A 12453-nucleotide genomic window follows, 5' to 3' on the forward strand; every position below is an offset into this window, starting at 1 on the left:
AGGTCCAGGCAAAGGTGTTGGCATATCTAGCATCTGGTGTGGGCATGCTTCCTTGTTTGCAGAATGGCTATTTTTGTTGTTTCTTCTCATGGTAGAGAGCAGACAGAATGGGCAACTCTAGCACCTCTTCTTATAACAGCACCAGTCCTATTCATGAGAGTCCATCCTCATGACCGCATTATCTCCCCCAAAGTCCTACCTCCAAGTCCACTACATTGGTGGTTTGGATTTGAAAATGTAAGTTTGAGGGAGAGGAACATAGCTCATAACCTTCTACTTGTGACCCTCAATAATTCTTGTTCTTGCAATCAAAATTATTTCATTCCATCCCAACAACACTAGGCGTCTTAGCCTATGCCAAAATCACTTGTGAAGTACGAAGTCCAAAATCTCATCCAAATCAGATATGCATGTGGCTCAAAGTACAATGTAACCAGAGGAAGAATTTCTTTCCAGCTCTGAACATTTGAAAACAAACAAGTTATGTAGGTCCAAACTCAGCAATAAGACAAGCAGAGAATAGCCATTCCCATTAAAAAAAAAGAGAGAACTAGAAAAGAAGGAAGGGATGACAAATTCCAAGGAAGTGCAAAGCCTAGGAAGGTAAGCTGCATAAGTTCTTAAGCCTTGAGGTGGTTTCTCTTTGCTTTATTCTTTACCTTCTGTACCTATGGTATCAGAAGACCTACCCTGGTGCCCACTGGGGTGGTGGACCAGATTCTGCATCACAGGGTTCAGGCACCTCAGGCTCTAGGTGGGCCTGTCTTGTGCATGATAACTCTTTGTTTCTCTCATCAGCTCCTCTTTTTTTGTTGGTACCAGGCATCAAATTCAGGTTCTTGCGCTTGCAAGGCAGGCAGCAGCAAAACTGAGCTAAATCCCTGGCCCCTCGTCAGATCCTCTTAACATATTCAAAACAATTTTTTTTGCTTAAATTCCTTTATTGGCACATTTTAGGTATACAATATGTTTACATTTATCATTGGGCATTTGTACCTGTACATGATGTATCTTGGTTCTTATTTTTCCCCCTTCCTCTGCCCTCCCTTCACCCCCTCCACCCTTCCCTATTTACAAAGACTTTGTTTCCATTTTTTCTTTTCTCATAATTTTTCCTTTCCCTTCTTTACTTTCCTTTTCCCCTCCCACTTTCCCTACCCCTTTGGACCTTTTCTTCCTATTTCAAATTATCAATTATTCATTTTAATCATTTTAATCCTTATTTACACTTTCAGTTTCTCATACCAGAGAAACTATTCGGTATTTACACATATGTCCTATTTATTCCCTTAAGAGTATGGCCTCAATGTGCATCCATTTAGCTATAAATGTCTCTAGTTTCTCGTTCTTTATGGCTGAGTAGTACAAAATATTTTTGTTAATAGCTTTATATTGTTGATGTTGTTAATTTAGACAAACCCCTTAAAAGTGGAACCTTACCTCATGGGAAAGTATTATAGATAAGGAAATATAAAGCTCTAAAGAAATCTGTGATAAAGATTCAGTTTCAGCAAATCCTCAGTATTGGCTTCCAGTGCTCCAGATGTCCAGCTAATCTATAGGCATTTGGTATAATTGTCTACAAGAACTGCAAGTTTTAATATTGTGCTTAAATTACTTATCAGGTATGTCTTAATTCATGCATGTATTTATCTTTCTAATTAGGCTGTAAACTGGTGAACAGTACTTGGTTCTTTTCTAAATTAAGTGTATTGCTAAATTCTAGATAAACATAATGATCACATTCATCAGAGGGAATTTGTACCTGTACATGAAATATCTTAATTTTTGTTTTCCATTCCCCTCCCTTCCTTTCAACTCCTATTCTACTCCTTATTTACAAAAGCTTTATTTCCAATTTCTCCTTCCTTTCTCATTTTTTGCTTTTCTCTTCCTTCCTTTCCCCTCCTTCTTATGTAGCTGCCCTTCCCATTTGAATATTTTCTTTCTATTTCACCCCAAAGAATTAAAAGCATCATTCCACAGCAATATATGCACACCCATGTTTATAGTGGCACAGTTTGTAATAGCTAAATCTTGGAAACAGCCCAAATTCCCATCAACCAATGAATGAATAAAGAGGATGTTTTTTTATACAGTGGAATACTACTTAGCCATAAAGAAGGATAAACTTGAGACATTTCTAAGTAAATGGATACACCTTGAGACCATACTGTTAAGATTTAGTTCTTGAATAATAAGAGCATTAAAGCTTTGTAAGTGGTTGGTAGGAGTGGAGGGCAACTCCATAAAACAGAAATTTGCAACTTGACTGCAGAGTAGAATTATCTGAGGAGATGTTTAAAAGTATGATGTTTGACAATCACCTCTTATTTATTCTATTTAGTTGGTCTGGAGTATAAGAAAGGGGTGAATAATTTCAAAAGGCTTCCCAGATGTTAAAATTCAGAATCACTTTTATAAAGCAATTTATAAGTGGAAGCCTGTGTGCTCATGATATTTATGACCTATCATAATTTAGAATAGAATAAAAAAACTGGAAAGAAAAGAAAGAAAGAAAGAAAGAAAGAAGGAAAGAAAGAAAGAAAGAAAGAAAGAAAGAAAGAAAGAAAGAAAGAAAGAAAGAAAGAAAATTATAGTAATTAGAAGTAGTCTAAAGTATAGTAGAAAGATCCTTAATGGCAAGAACTACCATTCATTGCATTTGTTATAGGTAATGACAACCTGAAGCATACATTTAACTTCCCTGTTTAATAAGTAAAAAAACCAAATCAGGCTTGTTCAAGTCAAAAGACATGCCATAGATTCCAATACTAAGTGAGGAGAGGAATAGATACTCAATTTTATCCAACCCTCAAATACATGCTTTTTCAATTTTGCCAGAAAGAGGCAAGAATTGTATTAGGCCTTTTCACTTACATTATTTTGGGGTTTTTTTCCTTAAATTATTTTGGGATTTTTTTGCTTAAATTCTTTTATTGGTACATTTTAGGTATACAATACATTTACATTTATCATTGGGTGTTTATACCTGAACATGATGTATCTTAGTTCTTATTTTTCCCCCATTACCTGTGTGCCCCTCACCCCCTCCACCCTTCCCTATTTACATAGACTTCATTTCCATTTGATTTCTTTTCTCATAGTTTTTCCTTTCCCTTCTTTCCTTTCCCCATCCCCTCCCACCACCCCTACCCCTTTGGACCTTTTCCTATTTCAAAGTTGAAATTATTAGTTATTAATCCTTTTAGTCCTCATTTACACTCTCAGTTTCTCTTTATTCCCCCCCCCATTAACTTTATTGGTACATTTTAGGTATAAAATAGTTACATTCATCATTGGGATCCTGTACCATTACATGAGTCTCTTGGTTCTTATATTTTTTCCCCTTCCCTTGCCCTCTCTTCACCCCCTCCACCCTTCCCTATTTGCAAAGGTTTTGTTTCCATTTTTTTCCTTTTCTCATATTTTTTCTTTTCCCCTTTTTCCTTTCCCCTACCCCTCCCACTTCCCCTGCTCCTTTAGACCTTTTCTTCCTGTTATACAATATCAGTTATACATTTTTTAAATTACAATATTAAGATCTAGGAGACATTACCACAGATTTTACAGAATTTAAAAGGATATAGAAAGCATATTACAAAAATCTTTTTTGAAATAAATTTGACAACTTCTAAGAAGTACCTTGGAAGACAAATTAATGAAACTAACTCTGGAGGAAATATAAAATTTGAATAGCACCTATTAAAGAAAGCATATTCCATGGGCCAGGGATTTAGCTCAGTGGTTTCGCTGCCTGCTGCACAAGCGCAAGGACCTGAGTTCGATCCCCGGTACCAAAAAAAAAAAAGAAAGTATATTCCTAGTTTGAAAACCTACCTATATGACAACAGCAGCCTCATATACATTTTAACTGATAAATTATATCAAACAATTAAAGCAGAAAAAAGAAGAAACACTTCTCCCCTCATTTTAGGAACTCAACATTGTGCTAATCCTAAAACTGGATAAAGATAATAGAAGAAAAATGTATGAACATAGATAGAAATTTGTTTAACAAAACAAACTATTGGAAGTCAGATCTGGCAGGATGTAGAAAGTGGTTTTGTTATAGGGATGGCAGTGTTGGTTCAGCATTGGAAGATCCACTCCCAAAAGTCATCATTTTAACAGAAGAAAGGAAAAAGGCATATGATCCTGTCGCTAGTTGGAGAAAAAGTTTTGGACTAAATTCTACAGCTGTTCATGGTAAAAGCTATCAGAAGACTAGAAGTAGAACAGAACCTTCTCAACAGATTAAAGACATGTACTCCATACTTCCAGCGAGAACGCCTTATATAAATGGAGAAGATACAATGCTTTCTCCTTAAGGTGGGGAACAAGGGCAGATATGCTTACTCTTTATCTGTCCATTAAACTTTGAAACCTAGGCCCCACCAAAATAGTCTGGCGATAAAATGACACAATTAGGATAGGATTGGCATGGTAGAAGCAAAATCTTTATATGTAGATGAAATGATCATCTACAGAGAAAATACTAAGAAATCTCTAGGAGCCCCTAGAACTTGTACTTGAATTTAGCAGGATTAGAAAACACAAGGTATATATAAAAATTCAGATCTGTGTATACTAGCTATAAATGAAGAATTAGATATTGAAATTTAAAAGTTATGTAGGAGTATAAAGGACCTAGAAAAGTTAAAAAAAAACAAAAACAAAAACAAAAACAGTGTTGGAAGACATTTAGTACCTAATTTTAAGACTTCTTCTAAAGCTACAGTAATCAAGGCAGTGTTGGTGTAAGGAAAGACATATAGATCATTGGAATAAAACAGAGAATCTAGAAATAGAACCACACATATATGGTCCACTGAGTTTTGAAAGATTTTTTAACATTAACATTTTATAGAATATAAACTCAATTCAAGAGCCAAGGAAGAGATAGTGTTTTCAGCAGACACCACTAGAACACCTGGTATCCATATATAAAAAATTAACCTCAACCCTTTATTTCCATACATGAAAATAACTTGAAGGGATCTATGAACCTAAATAGGAAAGCCTAAAAGTATAAAACTTTAGAAGAAATTATAAGGGAAAATACTTATGAATCAGGGTAGGCAAGAACTTCCTAGGATACAAAAGACATGATGTATAAAAGAAAAAAATTGATAAATGAGATTCCATCAAAATTTAGAACTTTAAATGACATCATTAAAATGAAAAGTAGTCCTTAAACAGACCATATTTCCAATGCATATAACCTATGACCAGAATATATAAAGAATTCTTAGAGCTCATTAATAGACAACCCAATTAAAATGTAGACATAAGAAGATGATAAATAGCCAGCATAGCACAAGGAAAGGTGTGCAACTCTAGAATCAGAAAAATACTAATCAGTACAATAATAAGATTGAATTATTACACTCATTAGGGAGATGAAGTTAAAAGTTTTAAAAGCCTTGCCATGAGTTTTTCTTTTTGTTGGATTCTCCCCCTTTGCGTTTAATTTGTCACACACAATGGATTCATTCTGCTGGGTTTCCTGGGGTTGTGATCCTCATTGTCTTTTCCTAGGGTATTGTCTAAAATTTTTTGGAGTGCCAGTTTGGTATTCATGAAGTTCCTGAGGTGCTCTTTATCATGAAAGTATCTTATTTCTCCATCGATTTTGAAAGATAGTTTTGCAGGGTACATCAATCTGGGTTGGGGGCTGTTTTTCTTTAGGGCTTGAAATACATCGCTCCAAGCTCTTCTTGCCTTGAGGGTTTGCATTGAGAAGTCTGCTGTGATTCTGATTGGCTTTCCTTTGTATGTGATTTGTTTCTTTTCTCTCACTGCTTGCAGAATTTTGTTCTTCTGTTGGATTTCTGGAACCCTAACTATTATATGCCTATGTGCAGATTTTTTTTGATTAAGGCTAGCTGGAGTCCTATATGCCTCACTTATCTATATGTCAAGTTCTTTTCCCCTCCTTGGGAAGTTTTCTGCCACCACTTCTGTGAACAGTTTTTTAAATGTCATCTGCATTCTCTCCTCTTTCTTCATTGACTCCAATCAGTCTTATGTTATTCTTCTTTGCATCATCTAGCAGCCACTGGATTGATTTCTTGTGTTCTCTTACAATTTTAAAGCAATTTTTCTTTTCCTCCTCACTAATTGCAATCTTATCTTCTATATCTGCAATTCTATCCTCACATTGGTTCATTCTGCTGCACAGACTTTCGATGGAGTTTTTAATCTCCTGGAAATCTGTTTGCATCTGTTTTATGGATTCCATTTGTTTCCTATGTTGGGATTCCATTATGTTCCTCAGATCCTCTATTTTTTTATTTGTGTCCTCTCTAGATTTATTAATCATGTCTTGAACCATGAGCAAAATCTTTACTGTTATCTGAGCAATTATTTCTGATTTCATTTTTCCCAAATCCTCTTTTGTTGCCAGTTCAGAGAGTCCAGGTTGTTGAGTATCAGATTGTTCCACCTCATTTCCCTTTGGGGTTGCTGTAGGTGATCTGGAAGTCTGTTTTTGAGGCTTGTTTATGTGTCTTCTCATTTCCATGGCAGGGGGTGCTTCTGGTACCCATGTGGCTCACCTTCTCTGCCCTTGGAGCCTGGGATGGTGACGGGGTAGCTCCCTTCCTGGTGCTGGAACCAGTTCAGCTTCTCTGCCCTAGGAGCTTGGGATGGTGGTGGGGAGCTTCCTCCCAGGTGCTGGGACTGCCTCACCTTCTCTGAAGTGATATTTTTTATAAAGAGTAATCCATTCATTCTATATATCCTAAGTTCTAAGAATCAGAACTACCAAAGGCTTCAAGCCTGGATTGTGTTTATCCATCTTCAATGGCATTTTTGATGGCACAAAGCCCATCTCTATGGCATCCTTGATTAGTGTGAGAGTATACTTATTTCATCCCTAGATCAACAAGGTGACAGAACGAGGGTTAACACAACCCTCTATAAAAGTGAACTTTTCTTCACCCTTTCCATATTTCTTCTGTTTGCTCTGCAGAGAGCTACTATTCCATGTTTTGCAAGAGTATCTAAGGAAAATGGGTCAGTTCCCTGGCATGCACCAAGGCTCTGGGTTCAATCCCTAGTATAGCAAAAAAGAAAACCCAATCCAGGAGCTCAGGTAGGATGATATCTATTTTGAGTCTTCCTTGTATCACAGCTCTCAGTTTCTCACACTAGAGAAACTATTCAGTATTTTCACATGTATTCTATTTATTTCACTTAAGAGTATGGCCTCAATATGCATCCATTTAGCTATAAATGACTCTAGTTTCTCATTCTTTATGGCTGAGTAGTACTCCATTTTATTAAAAAACCACATCTTCTTTATCCAGTTTCCAGTCGATGGGCACTTGGGCTGTTTCCAAGCTTTAGCTATTACAAACTGTTTCGCTATAAACATGGGTACACATATATTACTGTTGTATGATTCTTTTAATTCTTTTGGGAAGATACCCAGCAGTGGAATAGTGGGGTCAAATGGGACCTCCAGCCCTAGTTCTTTGAGATATCTCCACACTGATTGCAATAGTGGTCGCACCAGTCTGCACTCCCACCAACAATGGAGAAGGGTTCCTTTCTCCCCACACCCCAACCAGCATTTGTTATTGGTTTATTTCTTGATAGCAGCCACTCTTTCTGGGATGAGGTGGAATCTCAGTGTTGTTTTCATCTGCAACTCTTGAATGACCAGTGATGTTGAACATTTTTTCATATATTTATTTGCTGCTTTTACTTCTTTGTCTGAGAAACATCTGTTCATTTTGGATGCCCATTTTTGAATTGGGTCTTTGAATACGGGGGTCTGATTTTTTTCAGTTCTTTATATATTCTAGATAGTAGTCCTTTTTCTGAGGTACAGCTGATAAAATTTTTTTCCCACATTGTAGGTTGTCTGTTAGCTCTGTTGGTGGTTTCTCTTACAGCGCAGAATTGACTTACACTGTTTTATTTCGTTCTTAGGTTAATTCTGGCATCGTGGCATTGCTGAACAAACTGAAATTTAGAAGATAATTTCACAATGTCAGATTTTTAGTAAGTAACTACTATGGACGAAATGAATCCCCTTCCCAACTTAAGTTGCAATCCTAAGCACAAAGTTTCGGGAGATCAGGAGATAGAGACTTGGAAGGTAATTAGTTCATGATGAGATTAGGGCTTTTGTTAAAACACACACACATACACACACACACATACACACATATTCATACACACATGAGAGCTTCCTCTGTCTGCTCTAGAGGACACAATTACAAACCCATCTGTTGAGTACCAGTGTTCTCATCAGAACCCAACCATGCTGCCATCCTGGTCTTGAACTTCATCTCCAGGACTCTGAGAAATGAATATTTATTTTCTCAGTCACCTAGGCTACGGCATTTTTAATAGAAACACAAGCGAAGACAATTAAAATTTTATTTATATCTCTCTGAGTCCAAAATTGTATTCTTCTGCCCATACAGAACATAGAATTATAAAAGACCTTTAAGGGGAGTTTTTGTTCATATGTTGGGTACTTAATAAAAATTCATCTAATAATGAAATTACAGTACTAGAACTACATGTATATGACCTTAAGGAAAGGTTTGAGGGGAAGGCAAAGAATTTATATTTATAACATGGCAGGATTTGGTTAATAATATGCAAGTTGTCTGGACCTAAAATATCTCTTATACTCAGGACAACAATAAGAAAGGAAATTTCACAGCCACACACTTAATGTGGCGTATGGCTAGGGAAAGAATAATCAGAACCTAGAACCCCATTTTTGGGGCCCAGAGCAGACTGGTGCCACCCATTGGTATTCTAAGTATTTTCTTAGGTTTAAAGAATCAACAATGAGTAATTAGATCCCACCAATTTGTCCCATGAATGCAGACATTTCCAAGGTGTTTATTTGCATGAAAAGTAACACTTGATGAAAAAAATAAAAATAAGTCTGACTATATTTGCAAATATGTATGACAAAAATAGTTTGAATTTAAAAGTCAGAAACAAAAATTTTAAGTAATTGCTTTCTTTGAAATGGAACCACTTTGGTAAAGACAGCAGGAAACACAGAGATATGGGTTTACTTTTCTCTGAGTTATACTGTACTTCTGTGAGAAATTTACAAAACAAAAAATTTACAAAACCCTGCTGTCAAAGAGTGGTTGTACAAGGAATCAAAATCCCAGACTTGGAAAAACTAGAAAAGTTGCACAATGATAGTCAGGCTTAACAAACTCAGAGAAAAGGTTGGGCAGAATCAGATGGAGGTTTGTGTTTTTGACTTAAAGAGGTTAAAAAATTGCATGAGGCTCAATCAGAAAGGAAACCAAATGCAATGTGAGTGTAATCAAGACGCATGGGCTCTAAGCTCGATCCTTGTGTGAAACTTTGAGCATCACTTTCTTTAGCTTCTCCACCCATAAACAGAACTGGCTCTGTGTCAGGACAAACTGTTACAAGGATCGTGTGAGGAAGAAACTGTAAGGCAATCAGTCAATACACTGTGCCGAAAGCACAAAACAATAAAACATTCTGCAAAGATGTGAAATTATGTTTATTTTTAGCAAACTTGGAACCTGTAAAACATACTGTTGGACTTTGTGAAAGGGAGTAGCCATGTGATGACTACATCAAGGAAAACATGTATTTTCCATGTCACATAACAGAAACATAATGAATGGATTTTTCCTACTGGAAATGTACTTCTTTTTTAAGAAATATTTTAGGCTTACAGGAGACTTGAGTGATTTTCGTGTCACTATTGTACACAAGAATTGGTGTCACTTTGCAACTCAACATTACTCCTCCACCAGACACACTCCTCAAGTCTGTCAATAACTGCCCCTGCTCCTGCAATCACATCACATATCCCCATGGCCCTGGAACTTTTTTCTGTACTCTGCGTTTGGGGGACAGGCCCAAGGTCAAACATGCAATGGGAAAACTTGTAGTCAGAGAGTAAGACAGAGTCAGTCAGTTAAAGGCTGATGCAAAAAAGGTTTTAGTATAAAAAGAAGTGCAGATATATTATGATAAAGTAATTTCACATGCTCTTTTATGCTAAACAGGCAGTGAGTGTTCAATAAATAAAAATTAGAGCCCTTTTTATGCTCTGACTACTCTGCTTCTGACTGCTCTGCACGCTCTACTGTAGGAAGCACTTGAGAATAGATCCTGTCCAGAGCAGACGAATGGAATTGATCAGGATGCCCAAGCCTCTTCCCTCTGATCTCCTCCATTTAGCTTTCCATAGCCCTTTCTGGTTCTACTATTTCCTGCAAAAACTGTGGGTAATAAACACATATTACCCAGCAATTTGGCAAGGATGGGTTTGAAATAAACTGTGGCAATAAATTTGAAAATGATTTTAAAGCAGGAACTACTAGACAAGTAGTAGTTGTAACTTTTAATTGTTGTGGTAGGCCATAATATCTTTAGTTTTAAAAGCACTTAAGCATCTTAATTACATCACTTTATATATATTGGAACTTTTTAGATTGTTTCAGTAGAAAATAACTTGTTTTTAAAACAGATCCTAAGATCTTTGGCTTTTTTTTTTTTTTAGATAGGTCAAAATAACACCCTTGCTCTGAAAACTACTTTTAATATAATTTTTACATAACTATTACAGGAAAAATGCTTACTATGTACATAGAAGAAGGGGTGAGAACATAGCGCCCTGAATTTTTCCATCTTAGCATTTGTGGTGTTTGTCATTTTTGCCTACCTGGAACTTTTTCATCCCTCTGTGGTAATTTTTCCAAATTTTTCTTTTTAAAAGTTTTTATTTGGGCTAGGGATTTAGCTCAGTGGTTCCGCTGCCTGCCTCACAAGTGCAAAGACCAGAGGTTGATCCCTGGTAAAATAAAATAAAATAAGATTTTAAAATTTAATTTAATTTAATTTGTACATGTTTGCAGTTCATGAAGTTTATGTTGATTTAAGGAGTAGGTACATACACATAATGTGTCTCGATTTATTTTTATTCCCCTTTCCTTCTCTCCCTCAGACTCTGAATTCCTTTTCCCCATTTTGGGAGGGCAGGGGGTGAGCACAATAGTACATGTGTTTTTTTTTTAACTGTATATCCTTTTATTGGCACATTTTAGGTATACAATATAATGACATTCACCATTGGAAATTTGCACTTTTACATACTCTCTCTTGGTTCTTATTTTTCCCCCTTCCCCTACCCTCCCTTCAACCCCTCCATCCCTCCCTATGTACACAGACTTGTTTCCATTTTTTCACTTTCTCATAGTAATTCCATTCCCTCCTTTCCTTTTCTCTACCCCTCCCACTTCCTCTTCCCCTTTGCCCATTTTCTTCCTATTTCACATTATCTATTATATCTTTTAGTCTTTATTGACACTTTGAGTTTCTCATAAAAGAGAAACTATTCAGTACTTACACGTGTGTCCTATTTATTTCACTTAAGAGTATCACCTCAATGTACATCCATTTAGCAACAAATGTCTCTAATTTCTCATTTTTTATGGCTGAGCAGTACTCCAGTTTAGAAAAAAACCCCACATTTTCTTTATCCAGTCTCCAGTTGATGGGCATTTGGGCTGTTTCCAAGTTTTAGCTAATACAAACTGTGCTGTTATGAACATGGGTGCACATATATCACTGTTGTATGATTCTTTTAATTCTTTTCAAAAGATACACAGAAGGGGAATAGGTAGGCCAAATGGGACTTCCAGTCCTAGTTCTTAGAGGTATCTCTATACTGATTTCCACAGTGGTTGCATCAGTCTACACTCCAAGCAGCAGTGGAGCAGTGTTCCTCTTTCCCTACAGCCCCATCAGCATTTGTTGTTGGTTGATTTCTTGATAGCAGACATTCTTTCTGTGGTGAGGTGGAATCTCAGTGTTGTTTTCATTTGCATTTCTCAAATGACCAGTGATGTCGAACATTTTTTCATATGTTTATTTGCTATTTCTACTTCTTTGTCTGAGAAATGTCTGTTCATTTCAGATGCCCATTTTCAGATTGGGTCTTTAAATTTGGGAGGTCTGATCTTTTTAAGTTCTTTCTAGATTCGAGATAGTAGACCTTTGTCTGAGGAAGAGCAGGTGAAGATTTTTTCCCACATTGTGGGTTGTCTCTTCACACTGCTGGTGGTTTCTCTTGCTGTGCAGAAGCCTTTTAATAAGAAGAGATCCCACTTGTTGATTGTTTGTGCTAGATCATGAGCAACTGAGGTGTTGTTCATAAAATCTTTTATTATACCAATGTCTTCAAGAGTTCTACCTAACCTCTGTAGCCAGTTCAGCATTTCTGTTTTAATATTTAGATCTTTAATCCATTTTGATTTTAGTTGAGTGCATGGTGAGAGATGTAGGTCTAGTTTTAGTGTTTGGCAAGTTGAAACCCAATTTCTCCAGCACCATTTATTAAAGAGGCTATTTTTCCTCCAGTGAGGGTGTTTGGCTCCTTTGTCAAAGATGAGGTGGCTGAGTGTGTCTGGAGTTGTTTCT

The 12453-nt window shown here is 36.5% G+C and overlaps 1 long non-coding RNA gene across 2 annotated transcripts in view; it reads left to right on the top strand.

Moving 5' to 3' along the window:
* Positions 1-375: 375 nt before the first annotated feature.
* LOC147825922 (uncharacterized) overlaps positions 376-12453 on the top strand; it is an 85410-nt gene continuing 73332 nt past the window's right edge. The window contains exons 1-2 of one of the 2 annotated variants that reach the window (XR_015440086.1): positions 376-603; positions 7942-8013. This is a non-coding gene — a long non-coding RNA (uncharacterized LOC147825922). The remainder of the gene's footprint in view (positions 604-7941; positions 8014-12453) is intronic. The other variant, XR_015440087.1, reaches the window with a different exon arrangement.

The sequence above is a fragment of the Heterocephalus glaber genome, unplaced genomic scaffold, assembly GCF_053883595.1.
Source record: "Heterocephalus glaber isolate CG9 unplaced genomic scaffold, H.glaber_assembly_v1.0 deba00001481, whole genome shotgun sequence".
Lineage (NCBI taxonomy): Eukaryota > Metazoa > Chordata > Mammalia > Rodentia > Bathyergidae > Heterocephalus > Heterocephalus glaber.